The sequence below is a fragment of the Lampetra fluviatilis genome, chromosome 72, assembly GCF_964198595.1.
Source record: "Lampetra fluviatilis chromosome 72, kcLamFluv1.1, whole genome shotgun sequence".
Taxonomy (NCBI): Eukaryota; Metazoa; Chordata; class Hyperoartia; order Petromyzontiformes; family Petromyzontidae; genus Lampetra; species Lampetra fluviatilis.
The window spans coordinates 1,245,481-1,266,077 of record NC_136346.1 but is presented as its reverse complement, the minus strand read 5'-3'; the positions used below and the strand labels follow the sequence as shown (position 1 = coordinate 1,266,077).

The window sequence follows — 20,597 nt, the reverse complement described above, 5'->3', positions numbered from 1 at the left end:
TTGTGTGTGTGTGTCAGTCCATTTGTGTGCGTATCTGTCGCTGTGTGTGTGTTAGTCCACATGTGTGTGTTAGTCCATACGTGTGTGTTTCACTCGATGTGTGAAAGTCAATGCGTGTGTGTGAGTCGATGTTTGTGCATGGCTCCATCTGAGTGTGTAAGTCAATGTGCGTTTGTGTGTCTGTGTGTCAGTCGATGTGTGTGTGTTAATCCATGTGTGTGTATCTAAAGTAGATGTCTGTGTGTCACAGTCCATATGTCTATTAGTGTGTGTAGGGCAATGTGTGTGTCAGTCTATGTGTAATGCGGGCGTAAGCGACCTTCCGGATGTGACGTCACGGGGGGTGGAGTCATGTGACGTGGGTGGAAGGTTCGGGTCCTTAAGCGGGTAAACCGGAAGGGGAAGTCAGTCGGGGTGTGAGCGGAAAAGAGTGAGGCCACGCGGGCGAGTGAGAAGAGGGGGGGGCACCGACGGCCATCGGGAGCCAACCCCGAAGACAGGAGGAAGCTGCGGAGTGGTGTGCAGCTGCAGAGGAGACAGCCAGAAGGGCTGCGTGTTAGAGGCAGCGGTGTGGCTGCCAGGTGGAGCTGCGGAGAGAGAGAGAGAGACAGCACGAGGCTGTCAGAGCTGCGGAGAGAGAGAGGGAGACAGCACGAGGCTGTCAGAGCTGCGGAGAGAGAGAGGAGTTGCAGCGAGTACAGCCAAGGGGGGCTGTGTGAGAGAAACAGCAGCGGGGCTGCTGTTGTGGATCGGGCCGACATCGGAGTCAGCACCGTGGAGAAGCTACAGAGTAGAGACAGCCGTGTGGGAGTACAGCACGAACCGAATAAAGGACACTGAGCCAGACATCGTGGTCCAGTCGTTTATTACACTGGTGTCGGAAGTGCAACGGCATGTCGAAACAAGTGAGGAAGAAAGTTAATCCGGCGCCTGCATCGGCTTCTTCGTCCGACGACGACGAACTCCCTCCAACCACGGATTCTGTTGGGGTAGTGGAGGAGAGCCCGGCTGAGGCGAGCACGGGAACGGGAGTGGAGGATGTTGGCGCGGTGGCGGGTCCGTCGACATCATCAGAAGCGGATCAACGATGGCAAGCGATGGCGGTACAACTGGAGGCACTTAAGGACGTCCTGACGCATTTATGCCATCTCGTCGCGCCAGGGACGATGGAGGACGCAGTTGGTGCTCCGCGGGCCGCCACGTTGCCTGTCCTGCCGCCGCCATTGCCCACGCGGCAAGAGGCCGCCATCTTGCGCGCTCCGCGGCGCCAAACCGCCATCTTGGCCACGCCGCGGGCCGACGCCATTTTGAATTTGCCACCACAACCACCACCATTGGAAGACGGCGGGAAGAGGAGTCGGAGTCGCCACCTTACCACGGTTAAAGAATTTTCCGTCGGTGGGGACTGGAGCGCGTTCGCCTGCCGCTTCTTGGCGGCGGTACGCACAGCAAGATGGACCGATGCGGAGGCTTTGGAGGTGTTGCCGACTCTCCTGGACGACGAATCTGTCCGATTTTTCCGTTCCATAACGACCGATAAGAAGGCAACTTTATGTGGTGTTTTTCAAGAAATGGCCGACGCTTATGAGCCACCAGATGATGCGCATCGGCGATTCGCTCAACGACAACGAGCACCAGAGGAGTCGCCCGTGGCGTTCAGGGGTGCGGTGCTGGAGCTGGCCATGGCAGCTTATCCTGAGACGCCACAGGACCTGCTCGAGCCTCTCATATTAGGGAAAATGTTGGAGCTGTCTCGGGATCTAGGGATCCCCATGCCTGTGTGTGGGCATGAGAAGCTAACTTCCCGGACGGCTGCTAAGTGTCTCGATGCGCAATTCAACCTCCGTCGCTGGAAACAAGTGACGGCGTGGACGGGGGGGCCCGTCAAAGAAGGGGATGCGCTGGGGTGGAACCCTGCGCAGGCTGTCTATGTTCCGGATGACCGGGGCCCTCAACAGCTGACGGCCGCCTCCGCTCCATGGACGGGACGCGGCGGGCCGAGGCCGCGCGCGGCGCTACCGGAACGGGGCCGTCAGGAGGCAAGGCCTGCGCTTCGGCGCAACGAGGCCGAATGTTTCCGCTGCGGGCGTAGGGGCCATTACGCCAGAGACTGCTGGGCCCGCTTCCCGGCTCCGCCGCAGCAGGAGGCCTCGGTACCGGACAAGTCGACTAAAGATCCTCCGAAACAGGCATGTCGGCACGCACCAGACACTCGGCAAGGCTTTACACCTCACCCATTGCCTTCGTTGTGCCATCCTAATGTTGTGGTTAAAGAAAGCCCTTCGACGGGGCCTTGTCGCTCGGTCACGCAGTGGCGCAAGTTGGCACGGAGAGTCGTCGCGGCCGCTACGGGTTCGTCCACTGTACCGGGGTCTATACAAGGGGTGGACGTACGCATTTTGGTCGACTCCGGCGCGTCTGCGACTATTATTTCGGATGTCATTTTCCATCTGTTGGGCATCCCGCCGGGGGCTGTGCGTCCGGTTTATGGGTCGTGCGTCGCTGCAAACGGGGGTAGCATGGGTATCGTGGGCCAGGTGGATGCTAAGATATCTATTGGGGATGTGTCGGCCTCGAGCGTTGTGTTAATATCGAGATCTTTGGCGGTTCCTTGTTTGTTAGGCACCGATTTTTTGGCTAAGATGCCCATTTTGATCAAAATCAATGAGAATTGTATTGAACTGCCGGGGGGCCATCAAATCTCGTTTCTGCCGTCGCCCTGGGGGCGACCTGCTTCGGCCGTACAAGTGCAGGCGCTGTCCGTCGCATCTGTGGACATCCCACCTGGTACACAGATGCTTATACCCTTGCGGTATCGGAAGCCCCTGCCTGATCGGCTAGGAGCAGTAGGGGTCTTGTTGTCACCGTCCGCCACGATAACAACCGGGTTGGCGTTAGTGGGAGCACAGACCATCGTCCGGCCGGATCAATTACCGTTTTTACAGGTGCTTAATGCGGGGGGGGAAAACGTCCGTGTTCCGGCCGGCACGGTTGTGGCACATGCCACTACGGCGTTTGCGACCCATGATTGTCCGCATAGCCGGGGAGTGGTTGCTGGGGTTTCCGCGCCAAGGGGTTCGGATAATCGTTGGGTTGCTGATTTATGTGACGGAAATTCTTCCCTGTCCATGGAGCAACGTGGTGCGCTGCGTAAATTGTTGTTGACATATTCCGATGTGTTCAGCTCCGATGATTTCGATTTGGGCCGCACATCGTTGCTTTACCATCACATTGAGACGGGCGATGCTGCCCCTATTCGATTAAATTCGCATCGGATGAGTCCTGCGGAGCGAGAACACGTACGGGGGGCAGTGGAAGACATGTTGGCTGCGGACATTATATCGCCATCTAACAGCCCATGGGGCGCTCCGGTCGTCTTGGTTAAGAAAAAGGATGGCAAATTGCGATTTTGTGTTGATTTCCGGAAATTGAATAAGATATCGGTGGCAGATGCGTACCCCCTGCCGCGTATGGATGACTCCCTCGACGCATTGTCGGGGGCTAAGTTCTTTTCCACACTGGACCTCTCTTCGGGATTTTGGCAGCTTCCCCTTGACGAGTCCTCACGGGAGAAAACCGCATTCCGTACGCCGCAGGGGTTATTTCAATTCAACTGTCTCCCGATGGGATTGAATGCGGCCCCTGCTACATTTCAAAGATTGATGGAGCTCGTTTTGTCGGGGTTGCAGTGGGAGACATGTCTTATATATTTGGATGATATTATTGTCTTCAGCCGCACATTTGATGAACATTTGACGCGGCTGGAGACAGTGTTCACGAGGATGCGTTCTGCCAAATTGAAATTCAAACCAAAGAAATGTCACCTACTGCAACGGTCCGTCCGCTATTTGGGGCACATTGTGAGTGCTGAGGGGGTGTCCACGGATCCGGAAAAGACGGCGTGCGTCCGGGATTGGCCGACTCCGGCCACCGTGGGGGATGTTCGGCGGTTTTTGGGATTTGCCTCGTATTACCGAAGATTTGTGCCGGGTTTTGCTACGATTGCGAGGCCCTTGCATCTCCTTACGGGTAAAGGACGGAAGTTTGTTTGGGGACAGCCGGAGGAGGCGGCCTTTCGGAGTCTGCGTGATCTATTGGCCATGGCCCCAACATTGGATTATCCCGATTTCGATCACCCATTCATTCTTGATACGGACGCGAGTGACACGGGTATTGGGGCGGTATTATCACAGTCTAAAGGGGGTGTAGAGCGTGTCGTGGCGTATGGTAGCCGAGTCATGTCTCCTGCGGAAACCCGCTACTGTGTCACTCGCAGAGAACTATTGGCGGTTGTTTTTTTCCTACGGCAATTTCGACCATACCTCTACGGTCGTTCTTTTATTGTGCGTACGGATCATGCGGCCTTGCAATATGCCCTTAAAATTGACCAGCCATCCGGACAGTTGGCACGTTGGTTGGACACGCTACAGGAATTTTCCTTCCAAATTCAACATCGGAAGGGAGTGCGCCATGCGAACGCTGACGCACTTTCCAGATTACCGCGGCGCGCCCCTTGTAAATGTGAGTCGGGGACGCATAGGTGTTCGCCGATTCCAAACCCCCCTCAGCCGCTTACGTTGGCCGTCGAGAAGTCGGACACTCCGATGGAACCGGGACCGGCTGACGGGGTTTTGAATCTGCCGCGGTCTGTCTGGATCCGGGAACAGATGATGGATGAGTCGTTGGTGTCCTTGCGGAAGCGGTCTGCTAGGGACAATGGGAGTCCGAGTACGGCTATGGGGCCGCAAACCGCTCTCCGAGATGGTCTGCTTATGTGGCGGGAGGGGTTCCAGGAACGTTGGCGCCTGGTGGTACCAACGTCCTTGCGATTCGAGTTGATTAGAACCCTCCATTGTGACACTCTCTTGCATTTAGGGGTGCAGAGGACCTTGTTGACGTTGCAACGTCATTATTTTTGGCACGGCATGGCGACAGATGTCGTAGGGCACGTGCGCGCGTGCCCTGCGTGTGCACGACGTAAGCCGCCGAAACATCCTTACGTGCCGCCTCTCCAGTCGATTCAGGTGTCTCGAGTCAATGAATTGGTGGCACTGGACATATTGGGACCTTTTCCACCATCGGCGAGGGGTAATAAATATTTGCTGGTAGGGGTTGAGTACCTCTCCCGTTGGCCGATGGCCTGGCCGTTGCCCGATCAGTCGGCCGCGGCCATTACCGACGCCTTTTTGTTTGGATATATTATGGATAAGGGGGCGCCTGAGAGACTCCTCACGGACCAGGGCAGGAATTTCTCTTCTAAATTATTGGCGGAAGTGTGCGCGGGCCTTGGGACTAAGAAAGTACGGACATCCCCATACCATCCGCAGACGGATGGTATGGTTGAACGGCTGAACAGGACATTGTCTGCCATGCTTTGCCATACCGTGAGCGAACAACAATCAGATTGGGATCTGCACATCCCCGGAGTGCTTTCGGCGTACAGGATGACGCCTCATGCGGCTACAGGGTATTCGCCGTTTTACCTTATGTATGGTCGGGAAAACGTGCCGCCGGTGGATGTGCAATTGGGAACTGGGGTGAAGGGACCTCGTAAACCACTTCCTGAATACATTCAGGACACGGTTCGCCGAGTCACGGAGGCGCGGGAGAATGCCCGCGTGGCTACGGCCAAAGCCCAGGCCCGGAACGAGCGATATGCGCGACGGTCCGAGGGGGAGTGCCCCTGGAAGGTTGGGGACCTAGCCTGGCTTCATTGTCCACAGGTACGTCCGGGAACCTCTCCGAAATTGCACAAACCCTGGCATGGTCCCGTACGCCTCATTGCGGTTCCCAACCCACAGTCAGCACGCGTCCAAATTGGGTCTCGTCGCTGGGTTGTGCATACGTCGCGCTTGAAACCATATGTTGCTCCCTTACATGATGCGTCATCCCCCAATGTTGCCTTGCCGAGGTCTGTTGCTGCTGACTCTCCCCTGCCTGCGTCCATTGATCTTGCTAGAGCGCCTGTTGTACCTGTTCCAGACAGGCCGGCCGTGACATTGCGGGGGACGAGGGGCCCTGCTCGGAGGACGCCTGCCAGGTCTGCGGGACCTTCGAGCCCTGCAGCCCTTCCGACCCAGCTGCGGGCACGGTCACAGGACAAGCCCAAGACTAACTCTTTAGGGACACGGGACGTTGGTGGACTTCCAGCTGCGACAGGGGGATTACCCCCTGTCATTCCTCGACTTTCATCGCGTTCCCGTTCTGCGAGTGGGCCGCCGACCGTCCGGGACGGGCCGGCGACCCGCACACGTTCCAAATCGCTTACGTTTCGTTGATTGTTGCTGTGTTGTTATTTTTTTTTTCTTACAGTTGTATTTATTGCATGCTTTTTGTACGTTCGTTGATGTTAATTGCGTTGTTGTTGTTCTTGCTGTTACATTGTATGCTTAGTGTCCTTTAGGGGGGAAAGCTCGGTTCGCCGCATTACGATTTGCTATTGGTCAGCCGAGGTCGGCTGGGATTTTTCTACGGGGGAGGGTGGTGTAATGCGGGCGTAAGCGACCTTCCGGATGTGACGTCACGGGGGGTGGAGTCATGTGACGTGGGTGGAAGGTTCGGGTCCTTAAGCGGGTAAACCGGAAGGGGAAGTCAGTCGGGGTGTGAGCGGAAAAGAGTGAGGCCACGCGGGCGAGTGAGAAGAGGGGGGGGCACCGACGGCCATCGGGAGCCAACCCCGAAGACAGGAGGAAGCTGCAGAGTGGTGTGCAGCTGCAGAGGAGACAGCCAGAAGGGCTGCGTGTTAGAGGCAGCGGTGTGGCTGCCAGGTGGAGCTGCGGAGAGAGAGAGAGAGAGACAGCACGAGGCTGTCAGAGCTGCGGAGAGAGAGAGGGAGACAGCACGAGGCTGTCAGAGCTGCGGAGAGAGAGAGGAGTTGCAGCGAGTACAGCCAAGGGGGGCTGTGTGAGAGAAACAGCAGCGGGGCTGCTGTTGTGGATCGGGCCGACATCGGAGTCAGCACCGTGGAGAAGCTACAGAGTAGAGACAGCCGTGTGGGAGTACAGCACGAACCGAATAAAGGACACTGAGCCAGACATCGTGGTCCAGTCGTTTATTACATATGTATGTGTGTGTAAGTCCATGTGTTTGTGTGTGTGAGTCGATATGTCTGTGTGTGTCAGTCCATGGCTGTCTGTGTTAGTCGCTTTGTGTGCATGGCTCCATGTCAGTCAGTGTAAGTCCATTTCTTTGCGTGTCTGTAGGTCCATGTGTGAGTGAATGTATGTGCTTTATTGACCTGCTCAAGGCCTATGATACCATCAGTAGGCCTGGCCTCTGGGTTGTTCTTCATGATTTCGGAGTCCCTGAAACTTTGCTCATGATCCTTAAGGACCTTCATGATGGTGAGCGGCCCCGCGTCAAACTCCATGGCCGTCAGTCACAGCCATTCCCTCTACACCTTACGGTGTGACAGGGAATTCCTCTGGCTCCACATTATTCAACATATCTTTTGACCACGTAGTTCGTGAAGCCTTCAATGGCTGTTCCCGAGGAATTACCATATGGTATATACAATGGGAGGCTGATCGATGCCCAGGTGCGGTCAAGGGATGCCTCCCTATTGCTCAACCATGTTATGTATGCCGATGCTCTGGTGATTGCTGCTCACTGCGGCTGAACCTGGAGCTTGCCACGAAGAGGTGGGGCCTTACCATCGGCCCCACCAAAACTAAGCACCTGCCTGGGTATTTTGTACCATGGAACAATCCACCCCCACAACTCACAATTGGTGATGCGGTAGTTGTGGAGAGATTGCCAAGATTCATATTCTTAGGTTTTTTCGGTAAAGTCACGTAGGTAAAACATTAAAATTAATGAAAGTAAAATAAAATAAAAATAAAAATCACGACGTTTCGGAGGCAACACAAGTCTCCGTCATCAGGTGGGACCGTCACAGCCAGATTTGCTGCATCAAGTGAGGCAATGATTCAAGATGTAATCCCTTAAGAGCAAGTTGAGGGGGGAGGAATGTCCCAAGGATCCTTGGGACATTCTGTCTAGACAGGAAAGCCACCCACACAGATTCCTACCTGAAACCGGATTCCCACCACCACCCATCTCAAAAGAATTCTCTCATTAAAACGCTATACCTCAGAGCCCATGGCATTTCTGACCAACACCACCTGACCGGTGAATTAAGACATGTACAACGAGCCCTCAGGATGAACGGATACTCTGACCGCACTATCCGCCAAGCTGTCTCTCCCACCACACAGAAACAGCCACATGAAACTCCGACCAAAACCATCACGTTACCATACATAGCAGGCGTGACCAAAAAGATCTACAAAATTCTAAACAAACATAAGATCCAAGTCCGATTCAGTACGGTGCATAAAATCCGTGATCTGATCCCATCTGTGAAGGATGTCGTTCCTGACTTACAGTATCCTGGAGTCTACAAATTGAGTTGCATTTGTGGTGATTGCTACATTGGAGAAACGAAACGTCATGTTTCTGATCGTGTCCGCGAGCACAAGTCAGATCTGAAACACGGCAGAACTGATTCTTCGGCCGTTGCCGATCATTGCTACAACTCGGTGGGCTCTCATGAAATTGTCTTTTCCGAGACCAAGGTTCTCTGCAAACCTCCTGGCTACCATCAAAGGTTTGTACACGAAGCCATACAAATATACAAACACAGACATAATTTCAACTGTGATGATGGGTACAAACTTAGTAATCATTGGAAAGATGTTATCAACCACGCAAAAAAGACTTAATTACACATTTTTGGACCATCTTATCTGACAGGCACTATTTTACTTTACTTTACCGAGTGTTAACATCTCCAGTGTTTAACAGTACTCTCTTCATTGTTCAGCCAGCACTGGTATAAACATGGGCATTTTCGTTCTTTTCTATCATGTGTATCAACAGGTGCTTGTACACACACATGTCCACGTACACTTGCACCACACTCTCGTTTGGCCTCCCCTCCCCCTCTCTGTCCAATGCGTTGGCGTGTGCAGCAGTAGTTGCTTGCGCATAACCACGTCCAAGCCGCCGACCTGTACCACGTTGTGCATTCTTTTGGCCCCGCCCCCCCCCTCCCCCCTCCCGAGGCGTTCTACGTGACACGTCGTGCCGTCTTTGAGCCCCGCCCCCCTCCCTCCCGATACGTTCCATTCATTGGCTACCACATTCTGATGAGCTCCGCCCCCCCTCTCCTCCCCCCTCAACTTGCTCTTAAGGGATTACATCTTGAATCATTGCCTCACTTGATGCAGCAAATCTGGCTGTGACGGTCCCACCTGATGACAGAGACTTGTGTTGCCTCCGAAACGTCGTGATTTTTATTTTATTTTACTTTCATTAATTTTAATGTTTTACCTACGTGACTTTACCGAAAAAACCTAAGAATATGAATCATTGCAGTCACGAAAGCTTCAAATCTAGAATTGCCAAGATTCCCATACCTGGCCAGTGTGCTCATGACTGGCTCCGGTTTAACAGCAGAGGTCTCACTCCAAATCAGTCGAGCGCCATTATCTTTTCATCGGCTGCGTTATGCTGTGTGGAAGCTACCTGGTCTTCCGCTCCGCATGAAGCTCCAGGTCTTCTCGGCCACGGTAATTCCCTCCCTTCTCTACGCTTGCGAAACGTGCACCCCCCTAATAAAACATCTTCGCCAGTTAGACACATTTAGGCTGGCCTGCTAACGATCCTTTCCTGGATTTAAACATATATGTGTGTGTGTGTGCGTCTAAGTTGATGTGTTTCTATGCGTGTGGGTCAATGTCTGTGTGTAAGTCCATGTGTGTATCTTCGTTTTTTGCCCGAGCAACGCCGTGTACTTACCGCTAGTTATTAAATAAAATGTTACCTTCCTCCTGTAATGCCCCCATTTCCCCAATAGATGGCGCACCTCGAACAACAGAGAAAACTAACATTGCCGCATCAAGGTTGAGAATCGTTCAACAAGATGATTGTTTCGTCTGCTACATCAGTCGGTCGATTCTGAGAGAGAGAGAATATTCGTATAAGATCCTGTCCAGGATCTTATTTTCCTTCACTGCATCATCCATCAGGAATCCCTGTGTAAGTCTGTATTGCAGCTTAATCATGTCGTGAATCCAGTCGTAAAACTTGTGAACTTGATACGAGCAAGGGGACTTCAGCACCGTCAGTTTATTACGTTCCTGGAGGAAACTGATGCGGATCATTAGCACTTGCTGTACCACTCTCGTGTCCGCTGGTTAAGTTTGGGGAAAGAGTTACAACGAGTGTGGGAGCTGAAAGAGGACATCATCGCATTTTTGGAGTTGATGGGGAAATCTGACGAATTCCCTGAGCTAAGCGACAAGAACTGGCTTAGTGACTTTGCGTTTGTTGTGGACATTTTCACACATGAATGAGCTGAATGTGAAACTGCAGGGGAAAGATCAGTTTGTTCACGACATGTACAAACATGTGAAAGCCTTCAAATCCAAGCTCACTTTGTTCTCCGGACAAATTGCGAACAAATCTTTTGCTAATTTCTCCACACTTGCCATGCAGGAAGAGCCACCGTGAAACGCAAAAAAATACAGCAAATCGCTTGAGGACCTGCACAGAGAATTCTGCCGTAGGTTCTCTGATTTCGAAAACATTGAACAGTCACTTCAGCTGGTGTCCTGTCCCCTATCACAAGACCCTGAAACAGCACCACAGTAGCTGCAGTTGGAACTGATAGATCTTCAGTCTGACTCCGTCCTAAAGGAGAAGTTAAACTGAATTACTTTTATGCTTCACTTAAAAGAGCCACGTTTCCAAACCTCCGGAGGACTGCACACTTTGTTTGGCTCGACATGTGTGTGAGCAGACATTCAGCGTCATGAACGCCAACAAAGCCCATCACAGATAAAAGTTAACGGATCAGCACCTCACATCTATCCTGAGAATTGCCACAACCAAAATAACTCCAGACTTGGATGCACTGGCAAAAATGGGAGATCAACAACACTGTTCCCACTGAAACTGAAAGTGATGATGTGTTGCTGCAGCGAGGTTAGAGCCAAATCTCCGACACACAGCCTGCGTGGCTGCTCTAACCTGTTAATGTAGATGTAGTGGTGGTGTTGACGTGCGCCGACAGTGATGGATCACGGGGCGGCACGGGGTGCGGGGTTGGGCATGCGATGTGGGCGTGGTATGGACGCGCGCGCCGGGAGTGAGGGATTACGAGCGGCGCGGCGTGGGTGGTGAGGCGCGCTGACACGAGGTGGGAAAAGAGGATCGTAGCCAGCGCCCAGTGATTGGTCAAATGGGATGGGTGCTCTCAGCGACGTCCGCAGGAGGGGTATAAAGGGTGACGCGCGAGAGCACTCGTGGTTGTTGTTAACCAGTTGAAGATCGAAGACGGAGTTGAAGGAGTAGAGCCCCGAGACCCCTAGTCCCGCCATCCTTATCGGGACCGGGGCCCTGTGTGGCTCGGAGGCGAGACTGTGGGACCCGTGGTCCGACGCCCATGTGGGCCGAGAGACTGTGGGACCCAGAGTCGAGACGGACACCCCGGCTGGGTGTGTTCCGAGAGGCTACGGGGCGTAAGAGCCCGTGTTGGTGTAGCCAGGGGAACTGTGTGGGTTAGGCTGGTGTTAGCCACCCGAGTAACAGAGTGGGTGTTGGTCACCCGAGTAACTAAGTGGGTGTTGGTCACCCGAGTAACTAAGTGGGTGTTGGTCACCCGAGTAACTAAGTGGGTGTTGGTCACCCGTGTAGCTAAGTGGGTGTTGGTCACCCGTGTAAATATAGTTGGTTCAAATAAAAGAGTGTGCTACCCGTGAAGTCGTCTCCCGCCGAGTTACTACATTACAACTGGCGTCAGAAGTAAACCTGTCTTCAAGAAGAATGGACACTGGGAAGACTACCCGTACCCACGAGCGAGGTCGGGAAGACGACGGCGTGCCGGAGACACCAACCTCGGGAGGAGAGGATGAGGAGTTGCCGCCGATGCAGCACTTCGCGGCGATGGCCGACGCTCCGCTCGCCTCCGACACCAGCCTACAGGACGCACACTCCCGCCTGGCGGAGTTGCTGCTCGCCGCCGCTGCAATTTTGGCGGAAATCTCCGTTCCAGCGGGCGGAGGGACGGCTGCGGGGTTGGAGGAGGGAGCGAGGCTGGAGGGATCCCGCCAGAAGGCGCTTTGCGCCAAAAGTTTTGAAGTTGGCGCCGTTTTTGAGGGTCCGCCATCGATTGGCGGGAAGCGCGGACACCACGTGGCCGGAGATCTCCACTCAGCGCAGCCCGCGTCATCAGCGCGCGCCGGAGCTCTCCATTTTGCGCCTGCAGACGGAGCCGACATTTTCCACAACCACAGCGGTGCGCGGGAAAATCGCTCCGACATCGACGACGATCGGGTCCTTCAGCAAAGATTGCCCGCGCTGTCGGCGTTCAAGGCGGATGGGGGCGACTGGGGAGCCTTCCAACGAAGGTTCCTCGCACATCAAGAAATGTCGGGGTGGTCCGACACCACTGCCCTGCGCGCGCTGCCAGCGATGCTCGACGACGACGCGCTTGCAGCCTTCACATCTGCCGCAAGGTCGTCCCGCTCAACGCTCCAGGCCGCGCTACACCTAATGGCTAAGGTGTTCGGGCCGCCCTCCACCTGTCGCCACCATTTCTACGATCGGCGGAAGGTGGCGGGAGAAACAACGCTCGCCTATCGCACGGCGCTGCTCGCCCTGGCGGACGCAGCTTTTCCCCGCATGGACAAGGAGGCGAAGGACGCCATGGTGACGGAGCAGCTGCTGGCGTTGGCTCACAACTTGGGAGTCCCCATTAATGTGGCGGACGAGATGGACATTTGCTCCCTGGGGATCGCCACGAGTATTCACGCATACGAAGTCCTCAAGCGCAAGCCGACGGTCATCTGCGCATCGGCGGGGAACGCGGCACCGGCCGCCACGGTCGCCGAGCCTCAGCCTGCTGCGGCTCGGGAGGAGGCTTTCACCGTATCGAGACCGGGGGAGTGGAGAACGGGAGGTCGTTCGCCCACACGTTCATCCCGCAAGCTGGAGCAACCGAAACCTACGACGTCCCTCGTCGTCTGCTACAACTGCGGGCTTCGGGGTCACGTCGCGTCCGGGTGCCGGGCTCCGCGTCAGCGCGCCACGGGACCACGTCCGGACGACGACCAGGGCCACAAGTCATCCCAGCTAAACCCGGCAAGTCGCGGCACCTCACACGCTCGGTCCACGTACGCGGCACGTTCGGGTCGCCTCTTGGCGGTGGGGGAACCGCGTATGGGCACCGGGGGTTCGGTTCGGCGAGGGGGGTTCGTACACGGCCCGAAAGCAGTTCAATGGTCCGAATTGGCCCACAGGATAGTGGCTGCGTCGGCCGGGTCGTCCGTGGTAACGGGATTTATTGACGGGGTTGAGGTCCGGGTGCTTGTGGACACGGGTGCGTCGGCCACTATCATTTCGGACCTTATTTATAACATTCTTCCCGTCCAATGTCGACCCCTTCTGCCAGTGGACGTGCCATTTTACGCGGCGAACGGGGGTTCCTTGGGAATCATCGGCCAGATTCGGGCGTCTATTTGTATTGGCGATATCAAATTGGCGGGTCCTATTTTTGTATCATCATCGCTGGCCGTTCCTTGTTTGCTAGGTACGGACTTTCTGTCTAAAATGCCCATCAAAATTCTCATAGATCAGGCCTGCATCGAGCTTCCATCGGGACGGCGGGTTCCGTTTTTGACGAGTCCTACTAAGATACGCACGGTTTGTGCGACTGTGCAGGCGTTGGCGACTCGGACTGTACGGGTGCCCCCGGGATCGCAAATGTTGGTACCCCTTCGGTTGAGGAAACCCCTCGGGGTGGATGCGGGGGCACAGGGAGTTCTGTTGGGGCCGTCTAATAGGGCAAAAGGGGGCCTCGACTTAGCGGTAGCTCAGACCATGGTGAGGGGGGACAGTGAGCCGTTCGTTATGGTCCTGAATACGGGGTCGCGGCCGGCCGTGATTACACAGGGAACGGTGCTGGCTCACGCCGCGCCGCTACCCATCGAGGAACAGCTCGTTGCTCACGCGGATTCGAGTGTCGATACGCATCCTCAAAGTGAGGAGGGGACTGAGTGGTTGGACTCGTTGTGTGCCGGGTCTAGTAACTTGTCCAGTGTGCAGTTGGGAGCATTGCGGGGCTTGCTACTCGAGTTCGCTGACGTGTTTAGCAGACACAAGTACGATATTGGTTGCACAGACCTTTTGCGCCACCACATAGCTACGGGGGACGCGGCACCTATTCGACAGAATCCCTTTTGGCTCAGCCCAGCCGAAAAGGAGCATGTGCAGTCGGCGGTTAACGACATGTTGGCGGCAGACATCATTTCGCCCTCTTCCAGTCCGTGGGGTGCTCCCATCGTCCTGGTTAAAAAACAGGACGGGTCCTTGCGCTTCTGTGTCGATTTCCGCCGCCTAAACAAAATCTCAATGGCCGATGCGTATCCGCTCCCCAGAATGGATGAGTCGCTGAATGCCTTGGCGAGAGCACAGTTTTTTTCGACGCTCGATCTGCTTTCGGGATTTTGGCAATTGCCCCTCGATAACGAATCAAAACCAAAAACCGCTTTCCGGACACCGGGTGGCCTATTTGAATTCAATCGATTGCCCATGGGCTTACATTCCGCTCCCGCCACGTTCCAGAGGCTCATGGAATTGGTTTTGTCAGGTCTCCAATGGGACACCTGTTTGATCTACCTCGATGATATCATCGTTTTCAGCCGGACTTTTGAGGAGCACCTCCAGCGGCTGAGAGCGGTGTTCCTCAGGATGCGTTCCGCTAAGCTTAAATTTAAACCGGCTAAATGTTATCTGCTTCGGGAATCGGTCAGGTACTTGGGCCATATCGTTAGTCGTACAAGGATATCGACAGACCCTGCTAAGACGCAATGCGTCAGCTCATGGCCAACGCCAACCTCGGTCACTGAAGTCCGCAGCTTCATAGGATTCGCCTCCTATTACCGACGTTTTGTCAAGCAGTTTGCCACCATAGCCAGGCCCCTGCACGCTTTGACGGCTAAAGGTGTGCGGTTTCACTGGGGGCCCGAGGAGGAGGCTGCGTTCTGCTCCCTTCGTGACGCCTTGGTGCAGGCTCCCCCCTTGTGTTACCCCGATTTCACGCAGCCGTTTTTGCTCGACACGGATGCTAGTAACACGGGTATCGGGGGAGTGCTCTCACAGGTGGTCGGGGGGGTCGAACGGGTGGTCGCCTACGGTAGCAGAGTTCTGTCTCCTGAGGAACAACGCTACTGCGTGACACGTCGTGAATTGCTGGCGATTGTTTTTTTCATACAGCAATTCAGGCCGTATCTTTACGGCCGTCATTTTACGGTTCGTACGGACCATGCGGCTCTCCAATACGCTATGCGGGTGGGGCAGCCATCCGGCCAATTGTCCCGATGGTTGGAGGTCCTTCAGGACTACCAATTCACGACGATTTACCGCAAGGGATTGCGCCACTCGAATGCGGATGCCTTGTCGCGGTTGCCACCGCGCACGGAATGCGCGTGTCTGCTGGGATCGGCGCGGTGTAAACCCCCTGTCGCCGTTCCCGCGGAAGTTGTGCTCGCCGCCACTGATACTACGGGAGTCGACGCTCCTGCGGGGAGGGACTCGCTGTTAGCGTTGCCTCTCATCGAGTGGGGCCGTCTCCAAATGGCCGACAGCTCCCTACTCACGCTACCCCGAGGGGGGGGAAACGCGGGTCGGTTCCTGGGTGTGCAGACAGGGCCTCTTGATGAAGTGGGACAACATGTCCCGGCGTCACGCGCTCGTTGTGCCTTTTGCCATGCGGGGTAGGGTCGTCCTGGCTGCTCGTGAACGACTCATGCATCTGGGTTTTCACAAAACGCTTGCCCTAGTCCAGCGAGACTATTATTGGCCGGGGATGGGCAACGACGTGGCGAACATTCTTAAGGGATGTGTAGGGTGCGCCCAAAGAAAGCCGCCACCGATAGCGGCTAATCCACCACTGCAATCCATTCAGGTTTCGCGCATAAACGAATTGGTTGTGTTAGACATCTTGGGGCCCTTTCCCGCTACACCTAGGGGAAATAAGTTCCTGCTGGTTGGCGTTGAGTATTTCACCTGCTGGCCCATGGCATGGCCACTCGCCAACCAGTCGGCTGCGGCAGTGGCGGACGCCTTTGTCCAAGGTTATGTTTTGGACAAGGGCACCCCCGAACGCTTACTGACGGACCAAGGGAAGAATTTTTCGAGCGTTTTGTTGCGCGAGGTGTGCGACCTGTTGGGTACGAAGAAAGTGCGTACCTCCTCGTACCACCCGCAGACTGACGGAATGGTTGAACGTCTGAACAGGACGATTACGTCTATGCTGTGCCAACAGGTCTGCGTCGATCAGGTTGATTGGGACTTGCAGGTACCGGGGGTACTCGCGGCCTATCGAATGGCCCCTCATGCGGCGACGGGGTTTTCCCCATTTTTTCTTATGTATGGGCGGGAGGCCGATCCGGCCATGGACGTCCAACTGGGGATTTCCCAGCCACGTGCAAAATCAAAATTGGCAGACCACATCAAATTTAATATCGCCAAATTGGCCGAAGCGCGAGAGGCTGCGAGATTGAATTCACGGTCTCGGCAGGTCGCGAACGAGAGATTGCATGGACGGAGGGTGCATACGCACGATTGGAAACCGGGCGATAAGGCCTGGCTGCATTGTCCACACGCACCGTTGGCTACGTCCCCCAAATTGTTGAGACCATGGAGGGGACCGGTGGAAATTGTGCGGGTTGCACGACCCCAGAGTATACAGATTAAATGGGAAAAACGCCGTTGGTACGTGCACCCCTCCCGACTGAAACCCTACGCGGCACCGCGTGACCCCGTTTTGTGCCGTGGCGACCAAGCGTGTGATGTGACCGTCGACTCGGGGAGGGATGTGTCGCAGGCTGATCCTCACGTGTCTCCACCTGACCCACCCCCAGGTGTCTCGGACCTGACGGCTGCTGACCGTCGGGAGCCGGAACCCCGCGGCACGCGCGGATCCCCGATGCCTGGCCCATGCCTTCCTGAATTGCCGGCACCACCGGACGGTCAACCGCGTCTGGTGCCGTACGACGGACCGGCTAGGCGGACTCGAGCTAGGACACAACACTTTTCGTGAAAAATAAAAATAAAAAAAATTCTCAAACCCGAGCTCGCCGCCGTGTTCCCCCTCTCCCGGGGTAATGTCCCGTTCAAGGGACGCTCGGAAAGAATGGGACGCTGCACGAGTCGAAGAAACATATTTTTTCTGCATACACATTTATTGTTGTCACTCGCCGGATTGTACATATTGTTCTTGTGGTTGTAGTGGCATTTGCCGATTTTTGCGGATTGCGGTGTTCGTGTTGTGTTGTGTTCATCTTCTTGGTTCTTTCGGTAAAGTCACGTAGAAGGGAAGTAATAAAATAATAAAAATAAAACATAATGTTGTTTTATTATGTTTTATTTTATTTTTATTATTTTATTACTTCCCTTCTACGTGACTTTACCGAAAGAACCAAGAAGATGAATCCCTGCAGTCACGAAAGCTTTAAATCGAAATTTGTGTTGTGTTGTTATGTTTGTTGTTGTGTTACGGGGCACACATGGGGGGGAAAGGGCGTGTTGGTTCTTTTTATAGCAGCCGGGTCGGCTGCGAGCTATGTGGTAGGGGGTGATGTAGTGGTGGTGTTGACGTGCGCCGACAGTGATGGATCACGGGGCGGCACGGGGTGCGGGGTTGGGCACGCGATGTGGGCGTGGTATGGACGCGCGCGCCGGGAGTGAGGGATTACGGGCGGCGCGGCGTGGGTGGTGAGGCGCGCTGACACGAGGTGGGAAAAGAGGATCGTAGCCAGCGCCCAGTGATTGGTCAAATGGGATGGGTGCTCTCAGCGACGTCCGCAGGAGGGGTATAAAGGGTGACGCGCGAGAGCACTCGTGGTTGTTGTTAACCAGTTGAAGATCGAAGACGGAGTTGAAGGAGTAGAGCCCCGAGACCCCTAGTCCCGCCATCCTTATCGGGACCGGGGCCCTGTGTGGCTCGGAGGCGAGACTGTGGGACCCGTGGTCCGACGCCCATGTGGGCCGAGAGACTGTGGGACCCAGAGTCGAGACGGACACCCCGGCTGGGTGTGTTCCGAGAAGCTACGGGGCGTAAGAGCCCGTGTTGGTGTAGCCAGGGGAACTGTGTGGGTTAGGCTGGTGTTAGCCACCCGAGTAACAGAGTGGGTGTTGGTCACCCGAGTAACTAAGTGGGTGTTGGTCACCCGAGTAACTAAGTGGGTGTTGGTCACCCGAGTAACTAAGTGGGTGTTGGTCACCCGTGTAGCTAAGTGGGTGTTGGTCACCCGTGTAAATATAGTTGGTTCAAATAAAAGAGTGTGCTACCCGTGAAGTCGTCTCCCGCCGAGTTACTACATTACATAGATAATAAACAAGTTCAAGTGAGGTAATTGGTTTGGCGCAGGCCTCAGATGTTTTCATGATGTTTGATCAGTCACGTTACGACATGTTTTTGTATTGTTCATGTTCGTGCAATTTGTTAAATTGCCTTGCAAATAAATGCTTTGCTACCTGTTAAAGGCAAAATCCTTTCATGTAATGATTTTTACATGTCATTTATATTAGTTCACACAAACACTCTATCCATCTGTTCCTAGCCCGGCCCCTCGGTCAAATTTTAGAACCCATTGTGGCTCGTGAGTCAAAAAGTTTGCCCACCCCTGCCCTACAGGGACAACCTGCATGCCCTTGTTCAAGAGAACTTACGTGAAATATGATATTATGCTCGACATATTCTTAAATTTAGTTAGGAAAATTAACCAAAGCTGATGGATGCATAAATAGAAGCTTAAACGGAAATCTTGGAAGACATTGAGACTACAAATCGAGTCATTTTTATCATTGCTGCACCTGCCAGTACTGGGAAGACCTTTGTTTTGAAACTGCTCCTCGCAAAGGCTCGCCAGAGAGAGAAAATTGCTCTAGCTGTGGCATCATCGGGTATTGCTGTGTAAGTCGATGTGTGTGTGAGTCGATGTGTGTGTGTATTTGAGTCCATATGTGTGTGTGTTTAGGTCCATGTGTGTGTGTGTAAGTCGGAGTGTCTGTCTTTTTTGCCCGGGCAATGCCAGATGTCTGTGTGTGTACGTCGATGTGTGTGTAAGTCCAAGTGTGCATATTAGTCTATGTGTGTGTGTCAGTCGCTGTGTGTTAGTCCATGTGTGTGCTAGTCCATAGGTGCTCGCTAACAGCACTTGCCCCTACAGTCTGTTAAGGCTATACGGGGGATCTTTGTTAGTTCATATTTGTGTAAGTCAATGTGTTTGTGAGTCGATATGTGTGTATAACTCCATGTGTGTATAACTCCATGTGTGTGTATCTAAAGTCCATGTCTGTGCGAGTCCATATGTGTGGAGGCCAATGTGTGCGAGTCTCTGTGTGGAGTTATATGGGGATGTGACCTCATGCTCGCTGTTCAGTGCGATGACGTCATGCATGCTGGGTGAGGCGATGACGCCACGTCTCCTCTCGATACTTAAGGGGGACTGCGTGACGGACGCGGGGTTACTGTGGGAACCCGGGATAGAGAGCGGTTGAAGAGCCAGCCAGGGGTAGAGCTCAGGGAGTCTGAAGAGAAGCCGGCCGTATTGATAGAAGGTGCTGCTCTCCCTGGTCGGTCGGTGTTGGCTGAACCCCCGATCTGACTCGAGAGAGAGAGTGCTGGAGCTAGCCGAGCTAGGAACAGACAGAGTGAAGGTTCGTGTGAACAACCCCTACCCCTGGGAAAGTTATCCAAAACCCTTAATAAATAACTGGCGCAAGCCCTTAACTGAAGACCTGCCTCCGTGTCGTCATTTGCGCCTCAACATATGTATGTGTGTGAGTCCATGTGTGTGTGTAAGTCGATGTGTGTGCATGGGTCCATGTGTGTAAGTCCATGTGTGTGTCTGTTAGTCGATATTTGTGTAAATCCGTATGTGTGCTTAGGTCCATGTGTGCGAGTCTACGTGTGTGTGTTCGAGTCGCTGTATGTGTGTACGTCGATTTGCGTGTGTAACTCCATGTGTGTGTATCTGAAGCGAATGTCTGTGTGTGTGTAAGTAGATGTGTTTGTGTGTGTGGGTCGATGTTTGTGTGTCTAAGTCCATGTGTGTGTGTGTGTCTCTTCGCCCGGGCAACGCCGGATACTTTCCGCTAGTGCTCTTATATAAGCGCACTTCATCTGTGATGAACCCTGCACTTTCCATCGTATTTAAGCACACTACTTTAACTGTGATGAACGCTGTACTTTCCATCATTTTCATGCAGGGGGCGCTGTAAACCTACTCGCCCCCTGCATGAATGACGGAGGAGCAGGGACAGACGTTCGATCGCGTTGGAATCGATCTGCAGACGGCGGTCTTCTCGCACGGCCAGCTCTGTCGCCTTATCTCCATCCCGCGAACCCAACCAGGTGAAAGTCCGCATCGTACCGAACCCCAGTAAGGCCATCTACTTAACGACTAGAGAAAATTCACACAAAATGTCGTTTTCAATGAAGTCTTCCAGATGTAAAATGATATAAGCTTTTATTGAAGAAACAATTCAAAACATAATACAATTCAAAGTTGTTTCATTTTAAAACT

The 20,597-nt window shown here is 54.1% G+C and overlaps 1 protein-coding gene across 1 annotated transcript in view; it reads right to left on the bottom strand.

Annotated features, from left to right (window-relative positions):
- LOC144953119 (uncharacterized) overlaps positions 1–20,597 on the bottom strand; it is a 65,811-nt gene that overhangs the window by 25,195 nt on the left and 20,019 nt on the right. The window lies entirely within an intron of this gene.